General features: G+C 38.4%; 1 long non-coding RNA gene across 2 annotated transcripts in view; it reads left to right on the top strand.

Moving 5' to 3' along the window:
* The window catches only part of LOC123386003, a 37,876-nt gene that overhangs the window by 1,192 nt on the left and 24,567 nt on the right, over positions 1-12,117 (top strand). For both annotated transcript variants that reach the window (XR_006599385.1, XR_006599386.1), the window contains exon 2: positions 10,007-10,146. This is a non-coding gene — a long non-coding RNA (uncharacterized LOC123386003). The remainder of the gene's footprint in view (positions 1-10,006; positions 10,147-12,117) is intronic.

Here is a 12,117-nt window from a genome sequence, read left to right as displayed (position 1 = left end):
TGTTCGTGTATAGAAATGTAACTGACTTTTATGTGCTGAGTATATTCTGCTAATTTGCTGAATTCATTTTGAGTATTTCTAACCATTTGTTTATGTGGAATCTTCAGGGTTTTCTATATATAAAATCATATCTGCAAACAGATAATTTTACTTCTTCCTTTCCAGTTTTGATGCCATTTATTTCTTTTTCTAGACTAATTATTCTGGCTAGAACTTCAAGTACTTTGTTGAATAAAAGTAGTGAAAACAGAGGCACCTAGGAGGCTCAGTCAGTTAGTGCCTGACTTCAGCTCAGGTCAGGTTAAGCGCCTGAATTTGGTCTCACAATTTGGGAGTTCTAGCCCTGCATCAGGTTCTGTGCTGACTGCTCAGAACCTGGACCCTGCTTTGGATTCTGTGTGTGTGTGTGTGTGTGTCTCTCTCAAAAGTAAATAAACATTAAAAAAAAAATTTTTTTTTAGTAGTGAAAACAGGAACCCTTGCCTTGTTTCTGACCTTAGAAGAAATGTTTTCAGCTTTTTACCATTGAGTATGTTTGCTGTGGATTTTTGATATATGGCTTTTATTGTTTTTTTTCTATTCCCAGTTTGCTAAGTGTTTTTCATCAAGAAAAAGTGTTGAATTTTGTCAAATGCTTTTTCAGAATCTATTGAGATGATCGTGTCCTTTTTTTTCTTTCATTTTCTTGATGTGGCATAATACACTGATCAATTTTCATATGTTGAATCATTCTTGCATTCCAGGAATAAATTCTATTTGGTCATGGTGTATAATCGGTTTTTTTTTAATTTACATTAAATTTACATGTGGGTCCATTTCTGGGTTCTCTATTCTGTTCCATTGATCTGAGTGTCTGTTTTTGTGCCAGTACCATACTGTCTTAATGATTATAGCTTTGTAAGACAGCTTGAAGTCCGGGATTGTGATGCCTCCTGCTTTAGTTTTCCTTTTCAAGATTGCTTTGGCTACTCAGGGTCTTTTCTGTTTCCATAGAAGTTTTAGGATTGTTTGCTCAAGCTCTGAAGAATTCTGGTGTTATTTTGATAGGGATTGCATTGAATATATAGATTGCTTTGGGTAGTATTGACATTTTAACAATATTTGTTCTTCCTATCCAGAAGCATGGAGTATTTTTCCATTTTTTTGTGTCTTCAATTTCTTTCATAAGCTTTCTGTAGTTTTGAGTGTATAGATTTTTCCCCTCTTTGGTTACATTTATTCCTAGGTAGTTTATGGGTTTTGGTGCAATTGTAAATGGGATAGATTCCTTGATTTCTCTTTCTGTTGCTTCATTGTTGGTGTATAGGAATGCAACTGATTTCTGTGCATTGATTTTATATCCTGCAACTTTGCTGAATCCATGGATCAGTTCTAGTAGTTTTTTGGTGGAATCTTTAGGGTTTCCCATATAGGGTGTCCTGTCATCTGCGAAGAGTGAAAGTTTGACCTCCTCCTGGCCGATTTGGATGCCTTTTATTTCTTTGTGTTGTCTGATTGCTGAGGCTAAGACTTCCAATACTATGTTGAATAACAGTGGCAAGAGTGGACATCCCTGTCTTGTTCCTGACCTTGGGGGGAAAGCTCTCAGTTTTTCCCCATTGAGGATGATATTAGCATTGGGTCTTTCATATATGGCTTCTATGATCTCAAGCTATGATCCTTCTACCCCTATTTTCTTGAGGGTTTTTATCAAGAAAGGATGCTGTATTTTGTCAAATGCTTTCTCTGCATCTATTGAGAGGACCATATGGTTCCTGTCCTTTCTTTTATTGATATGATGATTGTTTTGCGGATATGGAACTGGCCCTGCATCCCAGGTATAAATCCCACTTGGTCATGGTGAATTACTTTTTTAATGTGTTCTTGGAGCCGGTTGGCTAATATCTTATTGAGGATTTTTGCATCCATGTTCATCAGGGAAATTGGTCTATAGTTCTCCTTTTTAGTGGGGTCTTTGTCTGGTTTTGGAATCAAGATAATGCTGGCTTCATAGAAAGAGTTTGGAAGTTTTCCTTCCATTTCTATTTTTTGGAAGAGCTTCAACAGAATAGGTGTTAACTCTTCCTTAAATGTTTGGTAGAATTCCCCTGGAAAGCCATCTGGCCCTGGACTCTTGTTTTTTTGGCAGATTTTTGATTACTAAGTCAATTTCTTTACTGGTTATGGATCTGTTCAAATTTTCCATTTCTTCCTGTTTCTGTTTTGGCAGTTTATATGTTTCTAGGAATTTTTCCATTTCTTTCAGGTTGCCCATTTTATTGGCATATAATTGCTCATAATATACTCCTGCTATTGTTTTTATTTATGTTGTGTTGGTCATGATCTCTCCTCTTTGATTCTTGATTTTATTACTTTGGGTCCTTTCCTTTTTCTTCTTGATCAAACTGGCTAGTGGTTTATCAATTTTGTTCATTCTTTCAAAGAACCAGTTTCTGGTTAATTGATCTGTTCTGCTTATTTGGTTTAAATAGCATTGATTTCTGCTCGAATCTTTATTTCCTGTCTTCTGGTAGTTTTGGGTTTTATTTACTGTTCTTTTTCCAGCTCTTTAAGGTGTAGGGTTATGTTGTGTATCTGAGACCTTTCTTCCTTCTTTAGGAAGGTCTGGATTGATCTTATGACTGCTTTGGTGTGTCCCAGAGGTTTTGGGCTGTGGTGTTAGCATTTTCATTGGCGTCCATGTACTTTTTAATTTCCTCTTTAACTTCTTGGTTAGCCCATTCCTTCTTTAGTAGGATGTTCCTTAGTCTCCAAGTATTTGTTACCTTTCCAAATTTTTTCTTGTGGTTGATTTTGAGTTTCATAGTGTTGTGGTCTGAAAATATGCACAGTATGATCTCGATCTTTTTGTACTTTTTGAGGGCTGATTTTTGTCCTAGAGTGTGGTCTATTCCGGAGAACATTCCATGTGCAGTGGAGAAGAATGTATATTCCACTGCTTTAGGATGAAATGTTCTGAATATATCTGTTAAGTCCATCTTGTCCAGTGTGACAATCAAAGTCATTGTTTCCTTGTTGATTTTCTGTTGAGATGATCTGCCCGTTGCTGTAAGTGGGATGTTGAAGTTCCCTACTATTATGGTATTATCAATGAGTTTCTTTATGTTGGTGATTAATTGATTTATATATTTGGGTGTTTCACATTTGGAGCATAAATGTTTATAATTGTTAGGTCTTCTTGGTGGATAGACCCCTTGATTATGATATAATGTCCTTCTTCATCTCTTGTTACAACCTTTATTTTAAAGTCTAGATTCACTGATATATGTATGGCTACTCTGGCTTTCTTTTGTCGACCATTAGCATGATAGATGCTTCTCCACCCCCTTACTTTCAATCTGAAGGTGTCTTTAGGTCTAAAGTTGGTCTGTTGCAAACAGCATATAGATGGGTCTTGTTTTCTTATCCATTCTGTTACCCTATGTCTTTTGATTGGAGCATTGAGTCCATTGACATTTAGAGTGAGTATTGAAAGATATGAATTTATTTCCATTATGACGCTTGTAGAGTAGGAGTTTCTGGTGGTGTTCTCTGGTCCTTTCTAATCTTTGTTGCTTTTGGTATGTGTGTATGTATGTATGTATGTGTATTTTCATCTTTTCTCCCCTGAGAGAGTCCCCCTTAAAATTTCTCACAGGGCTGGTTTAGTGGTCACAAACTCCTTTAATTTTTGTTTGTCAGGGAAACTTTTTATCTATCCTTCTATTTTGATGACAGCCTTGCTGGATAAAGAATTCGTGGCTGCATATTTTTCTGATTCAGCACATTGACTATATCCTGCCACTCTTGTCTGGCGTGCCAACTTTCTGTGGATAGGTATGCTGCAAACCTGATCTGTCTTGCCTTGCTGGCTAAGGACTTTTTTTCCGCTTGCTGCTTTCATTATTCTTTTCTTGCCTGAGTATTTTTGAACTTGACTATGATATGCCTTGTTGATGGTCGGTTTTTGTTGAATCTAATGGGAGTCCCCTGTGCTTCCTGGATTTTGATGTCTGTGTTTCCCCAGGTTAGGAAAGTTTTCTGCTATGATTTGCTCACATTACCCTTCTACCCCTTTTTCTCTCTCTTCATCTTCTGGGACACCTGTTGTTCCTTTTTAATGAGTCACTGATTTCTCTGATTCTTAAATCATGTTCTTTTGCTTTAGTCTCTTTTTCTGCTTCATTATTCTCCATAAGTTTGTCCCCTATATCATTGATTTTCTTCTCTGCCTCATCCATCCTTGCTGCTGTGGCATCCATTCAAGATTGCAGCTCAGGGGGCGCCTGGGTGGTGCAGTCGGTTAAGCGTCCTACTTCAGCCAGGTCACAATCTCGCGGTCCGTGAGTTCGAGCCCCGCGTCAGGCTCTGGGCTGATGGCTCAGAGCCTGGAGCCTGTTTCCGATTCTGTGTCTCCCTCTCTCTCTGCCCCTCCCCCGTTCATGCTCTGTCTCTCTCTGTCCCAAAAAATAAAATAAACGTTGAAAAAAAAAAAAGATTGCAGCTCAGTTACAGCATTTTTTATCTCATCCTGACTAGCTTTTACTACTTTTATCTCCACAGAAAGGGATTCTGATATATTTTTGACCCCAGCTAGTATTCTTATTATCATGATTCTAAAATCTGGTTCAGACATCTTGCTTGTATCTGTGTTGATTAAGTCCCTGGCTGTCATTTCTACCTGCTCTTTCTTTTGGGGTGAATCCCTTCATTTCATCATTTTGGCAGAAGAAAAGGAATTAATAAAGTAAAAAATTAAAATTAAAAACAACACACACACAAAATCAAATGCATGATGGTAGGTCCTAGGTAGTTTTTGTCTGGTTGTTGAAAGAAGCTTGATAGATTAGAGAAAAAAGGGGGTGGGGGAGAAAAAGGAAAAAAAAGGAAAACGTTTTGAAAATTTGAAAAAATGAATACAATGAAATAGAATAAAATTAAATGGTGGAAGCAAAATAGAATTTGAAAATTTTACAAAAAAGTAAAAAATATAGTAGAAAAAAATTAAAGAAAAATATTTTAATAAAAATTGAAAATAAAAACTTTTTTCTTTATTCAACAAAAAAAAATGAAAAAAAAGAAAATTGAATAGATGGACTACTGAACAGACTGAAATATGATTGAAATTACATCGTTTTCCCCTAGAAGTCAAACTATGAAGCACTTTATAGTCTGTAAACTAAGCAGGTGGAAAGACTTGTGGTGTTCCTGAAGCGTGAGGTTGGCCCAGATGGGCGGGGCTTAGTGTAACAGCTCCGTTCTCCACTAGATGGCACTGCTTAGCTTACTGGGGTGGGTTGTGGCACCTGTAGGTGTGTATGCGCATGTGCAGGAGAGGTGAAAATGGCATCACCCAACTACCCAGTCTCTAGTGTCAGAACTCTGTTCTCCCTGACCAGCAATCACACACCTGTCCTTTGTCTCCAGCTTCCATCCACTGCCCACTTTTACACTGTCCATAACCAAGCCGTCAGGTTGCCAGGCAGCACCTCCCTCCTGAGTTTTTTCTCAGATGCAGCTGTGTTTCCCAACCCCTCATTTCTGAGGAACTGCAGCTTTGACCCTCTCAGACCTTCTGGGGGAGGGTCTCACTGAGCAATGGCCAGGGACCGGCCCACCCCCAGGAACGTTTGCAGGACCATGTTGCTGCCCATTCCCAGAGACTGCAGCTGGGTGCTAGCCCGCCCCAGAAAAAGTTCACACGATCGTGTAGCAGCAAGATTTCAGGGGTTATGGAAAATCACAACACTCACCTGGCATCATGGTGTATAATCTTTTAAAATGCTGCTGATTTCTGCTGCTAGTATTTCATTGAGGATTTTGCATCAATGTATATATAAAGGACATTGGTTTGTAATTATCTTGTAGTCTTTTTCTGGCTTTAATATCAGGGTAGTGCTGGCCTCATACAGTGAGTTAGTGTTTCCTCCTCTTCAATTTTTTGGAAAAGTTTGAGAAGGATTGGTATTAGTTCTTCTTTAAAATGTTTGGTAGAATTTACCAGTGAAGCCATCTGGTCCAGAGCTTTTCTTTGTTGGGAGATTTTTTTCATTACTTATTTAATTTTTTTATTAGTTATGGGTCTTTTCATATTCTCTATTTCTTCACAAGTTAGTCTTAGCAAGTTTTGTATATCTAGGAATTTGTTCATTTCATCTAGGTTATCCAATTTTTTGGTATACAATTATTCATAGTACTCCCTTATAATCTGTTTTATTTCTGTAGAAGTAATAGTAATGTCCCCACTTTCTTTACTGACTTTATAATTTGAGTCTTTTCTCTTTGTTTTAGTCCATCTAGATAAAGTTTGTCCATTTCTTTTATCTTTTCTTTGGTTTCATTGACATTCTCTACTGTTTTTCTATTCTCCTTTTCATTCATCTGTGTTCTAATCTTTTATTATTCCTTTCCTTCTGCTAGCTCTGGGTTTAGTATGTTCTTCTTTTTCTAGATCCTTTAGTTTTAAAAGTATGTTGTTGATTGAGATCTTTCTGGTTTTGTTTTGGTTCTGCTTGTTTGTTTAAGTAAACTCTATACCCAGTGTGGGGCTCCAGCTTGCAACCCTGGGATCAAGAGTTGCATGCTTCTGGTGCCTGGTGACTCAATCAGTTAAGCCCCCAACTCTTGATTTCAGCTCAGGTCATGATCTCATGGTTCATGAGATTGAGCCCTGCATCAAGCTCTGTGCTAGCCTAAGATTCATTCTCTCTCTCTCTCTCTCTCTCTCTCTCTCTCTCTCTCTCTCTCTCTGCCCCTTCCCTGCTCACTCGGTCGGTCTCTCTCTCTCTCTCTCTCTCTCTCTCTCAAAATAAATAAATAAACATTAAAAAAAAAAAAGAGTTCCATGCTCTACCAACTGAGCTAGCTATCAGTGCCCAGGGATTCTTTTTGTTTTTTAAAGTAAGCACTTATAGCTCTAAGTTTCCCCTTAGCACTACTTTCACTGTGTCCAAAAAGCTTTGGTATGTCATATTGTTTTTTGTTTTGTTTGTTTGTTTTAATTTTTTTTAACGTTTATTTATTTTTGAGACAGAGAGAGACAGAGCATGAATGGGGGAGGGGCAGAGAGAGAGCGAGACACAGAATGGGAAGCAGGCTCCAGGCTCTGAGCCATCAGCCCAGAGCCCGACATGGGGCTCGAACTCATGGACCGCGAGATCGTGACCTGAGCTGAAGTCGGACGCTTAACCGACTGAGCCACCCAGGTGCCCCTGTCATATTGTTTTCATCTTTAAATATTTTCTAAGTTCCTTTGCAATTTCTTCTTTTGTCCATTGGTTGTTTAAAAGTATATTATTTGGGAATGCCTGGCTGGCTCAGTCAGTAGAGCATGTGACTCCTGGTCAGGGTCATTAATTCAAGCCACATATGGGGTGTAAAGCTTACTTTAAAAAAAAATTGTGTTGGGGCTCAGCCAGTTAGGTGTCTGACTTTGGCTCAGGTCATGATCTCACAGTTTGTGATTTTGAGCTCTGCATCGGGCTCCCTGCTGTCAGTGCAGATCCCACTTCAGATCCTCTGTCCCCTCTCTCACTCTGTGCCTCCCCTGCTCATGTTCGCTCTCTCTCTCAAAAATAAACATTTTTTTAAAAGTGTGTTTAACTTCAACAATATTGTGGATTTTCCAGTTTTCCTTTTATTAACTTCTAACAATCTCATTATAGTCAGAAAACATATTTTGTAGCATGTCTATTTTTTTAAATACATTGAGACTTAATCTGTGGCCCAATGTGTGGTCTATCCTGAAAAATGTCCCATGTGCACTTAAGAATGTGTATTCTGGGGGCGCCTGGGTGGCGCAGTCGGTTAAGCGTCTGACTTCAGCCAGGTCACGATCTCGCGGTCCGTGAGTTCGAGCCCCGCGTCAGGCTCTGGGCTGATGGCTCGGAGCCTGGAGCCTGTTTCCGATTCTGTGTCTCCCTCTCTCTCTGCCCCTCCCCCGTTCATGCTCTGTCTCTCTCTGTCCCAAAAATAAATAAACGTTGAAAAAAAAAATTAAAAAAAAAAAAAAAGAATGTGTATTCTGTTTTTTGGGTAGAATATTCTGTATATCTCTGTTAGGTCTAGTTGGCTTATTGTTGTTTAAGTCCTTTATTTCCTTATCTTTTGTTGTTCTATCCATTGTGGGTGGTATATTGAAGTCTCCAACTATTATTGTAGATCTATCTCTCCTTTCAATCCATCAGGTTTTGCTTCATATATTTCGATCTGTCATTAGCTGTATAAACACTAATCATTGTTATATCTTCTTGTTGTATTGAATCTTTTACCATGTAACGTCCTTCTTTGTCTCTTGTAACTTTTTGTATTTAAATGTTTGGTCTGGTGTTAGTATAGTTACTCCTGTTCTCTTTTGGCTACTATTTGCATGGAATATCTTTTTCTGTCCTTTCACTTTCAGCCTGTTTGTGTCTTTGGATCTCAAGTGAGTCTCTTACAGGCACATATAATTGGATCATGTGTTTTTTATCTGTTTTGCCAGTCTGTCCTTGATTGGGAAATTTAACCATTTGCGTTTAAAGTAATTACTGATAAGGAAGGACTTTTGTCATTGAAATTTATGTGAAATTCAAATGTCAGTGTCCACAAATGAAGTTTTATGTAATACAGCCATGCCTATTTTATGTGTATCATTTATGGCCACTTCTATGTACAATGGCAGACTTGAATAGTTACAACAGAGACTGTATGGTCCTCATGGCCAAAAATATGATCTGGCTTTTCCGGAAAAAGTTCACCAACCTCTACTCTAGACATTTCAATTCCAAGGCAACTTAGGAGCTATAGAGATCACCACAAAAGCCTGCAGGCAGGTGAAACAGATCACATTTAAGGTATTCTCTGAAGACCTAGACCATCTCTAGACATTTGAGGGGAAAAAAAACGGAAAGGGGGCTTCAGAGAATTCCAAAGATCAGACTAGCAGAAAATAAGTAAGACCAATCTCAAAGTATTCAAAACACAGAACCAAGAAATATTAATAAAAATCATTGCTCAGTGAACATCACTTATGGTATTATATATGACAGCTAGATGACAGATTGGATGACTTTCCATGTTCCTCTACCCTGAGAGTCTGTTTCTCCTTCACTATCAGATCTATGTTAGCACCTTAGTAATTCTAACATATGACTTTCATAAAGTGTGAATGTGCCAATAAGAAGATATCATTGACCAGTAACAACCACACTAGCTTTTTTTTTCTCTCCAAATTTCTTTTTTTCTTTTTTTTTTGGAAGAGTAAAGAAATCACAGACATAAAATCAACAACAAGCCTTATTAAGCCCCACAGATTTTGTCCCTGCTGATGTTACAAAATTGGGAAAAGCTGGAAACTAAGGGGGTATCCCAGGAAACAAACCAAGATACTGGTCTTGGCTTATCACAGGGATCCCATTACAACAGTCCCCAAGCTGCAAGTCTCACACACTGTAATTGACTCTAGAGAAAATAAAAGAAGTAACAGAACACGAGAGAGACCAACCTTAGCAATTACCTTCAGTGGGGGCCAAAACTCTTCCCCCAGTTAATAAGGCAACTGGAAGAGGACGTCTACAAATAAACAAGCAAATAAATCAGGTTTCAGTAATTTGGTCCTTCACTTTGTTCCAACCAGAACTGACTATTCAGGTCTTCTGTCGTGAGCCCTTCACAACAAAATCTGCTGACCCTGTGGGATCCAAAGTCACTGAAATCTCTCTAGGAACAGATTTATATACCTTATCTCAGATTGAAAAAGGAGTTTCTGTGGATACTGGCACCACCAGGTGAAGCACCTGCCCCCGAGTAGCACCTGCCATTGTTCTATCCCATTTTCCAGAATTAAACATCACTTACAAGATCACTGGTGCAAAGAAGTTCTTAAAAGAGAGGAAGATATTCTCAAATATAGATGAACACAGAGTAAGTTTCAGATATATATAAATGTTCAGTCCAAACACCGTGCAAAGGATTTCTCCACACTCACTTCATCTCTCCATGTCTTCCCTTGTCTAATCATTCAATATGTTTGTTTATGCTCTCACAGAAAGACTATGCAGCTACCATTTAGCTACTTTATATCAAGATAACACTATTTCCACAAGACTTGTATTGGCTACAATTCATCCAAAGCTACCTTTCTTAAGAGGTTCATTCACTGCCTGGATTGCATACCAACCAGAGAAGGTAAGAGTATCTTAGAGTTCTGTGGTGGTTCCATCTCTGCACCTTGCTGTTTGTTCCTTATCAGATCCCTCCCCCGACCCTTAAGGCAGTTTCTTTGCCCAAAATGTGAAGGATGGATATGAATAAAATTGTAATCTGATTTCTATGTTAGTGAGTATGTTACATGCTTCAAACTCATTACTCTAATAAGGGTTTTATGTTAATGGAAATGTTTTTGGGTTTTGGGTTTTTTAATATTTATTTTGAGAGAGAGAGAGAGAGAAAGAGAGAGAGAGAGAGAGAGAGAGAGAGAGAGAGAGAGAGAGAGATGAGCAGGGGAGGGGAAGAGAGAAGGAGAGAGAGAATCCTAGGCAGGCTCCACATTCCCAATGCAGAGCCAGACATGGGGCTTGATCTCATGAACCATGAGATCATGACCTTAGCTGAAATCAAAAGTTGGATGCTTAACCGACTGAGCCAGGTGCTCAGCATTAATAGAAATGCTTTATCTCCTTTCTCAGACTTAGTAAATCAAAATTTTCTCATGTCCTTATATGTGTTCATTCCAATGTTATTCCTCCAAATAATTTTACAATTTATATGTCTTATTGTAAAATTCAGAAAATGGCAGCAGATCATCTAAATTTTCTAAATATTTGAGATGCTTTTTACAAATTAAAAGAAAGTCTAATCTGATTTAGTTGTATTAAAAAACTTTTTTAAATACGTATTTATTTCATGGCCATTTGAGAGATAGGTGACTAGAGTTAGGTATGTATTTGGGACCAGAATTAAGCAAAAGTCATCTGCTGAAATGGGGTCAAGACTGTGCCCTTTATCTCCTTAGAAAAGATACCTGATCCCCTGGGCAAATCAGTCACTAGCAAATTTTTGATGATCAAATTTATAGATGTATAATCATTTTGTGATCCACTAATGATTCCCATATCTTTCTTATAACATGCATGTACTAAATAACTTTTCATATTTGATATCATATCACAATTCAAAAACATACTGCATCGGGGCTCCCGGGTAGCTCAGTCAGTTAAGCATCCCACTCAGACTCAGGTCATGATCTCACAGTTCATGAGTTTGAGGTCTGCATCAGGCTATGTGCTGACAGATTCTCTGTCTCCCTCTCTGTCTGCCCCTCCCCTGCTTCCTCTCTCTCTTTCTCTCTCTCTCAAAAATAAATAAATAAACATAAAAGAAAAGCATCCTGCATCAATACCTTCACAGTCGAAATCTCTGTAAAATGAAAATACTGCTAAGCCCCCAGGCAATGATCTACTTCACAAAGACATACTCAGTGCACTAGAATCCCAGACAGAAAGGAGATGGTCCACTTCACAGATTCATGGTAAGAAATATTAACTCTTGTTTAACTTTAAAACTTGCACTTAATTCTACATTTAGGTTTAGAAATGGAGCAGCAGCTCCCATTTAGAGTCTTTGACAGAATAAACCATCAAACTCTTAAAATTGTTACTCAGATCACAGACAAAGCTATGGCCTCAGGACACCAGGATTAACATTGCCAGTGAATTTTGAAAACTTCTAATGATTTAAAATCCTGAAATCAGCCAAAATAATTTAGTAAATCATATTATTTGTAGGAAAAGAATGTTAAGTAAAATGTAGAAAGAATACTGAACAGGAGGGGCGCCTGGGTGGCTCAGTCAGTTGAGCATTCAACTTCAGCTCAGGTCATGATCTCGCAGTTTATGAGTTTGAGCCCCACGTCGGGCTCTGTGCTGATAGCTCAGAGCCTGGAGCCTGCTTCAGATTCTGTGTCTCCCTCTCTCTCTGCCCCTCCCTGCTCATGCTTGCTTGCTCGCTCGCGCTCTCTCTCTCTCTCTCTCTCTCTCTCTCTCTCAAAAATAAACATTAAATTTTTTAAAGGAAAACTGAACTTAAAACCATAAAATCTAGTTGGGGTCCTTACTCTTGCACCATACAGCTATAGGACTCCTCTGTCATTTATCTCCT

This window comes from Felis catus, chromosome B3 (assembly GCF_018350175.1).
Source record: "Felis catus isolate Fca126 chromosome B3, F.catus_Fca126_mat1.0, whole genome shotgun sequence".
NCBI classification, from domain to species: domain Eukaryota; kingdom Metazoa; phylum Chordata; class Mammalia; order Carnivora; family Felidae; genus Felis; species Felis catus.
This window is presented reverse-complemented; position numbering and strand designations above follow the sequence as displayed.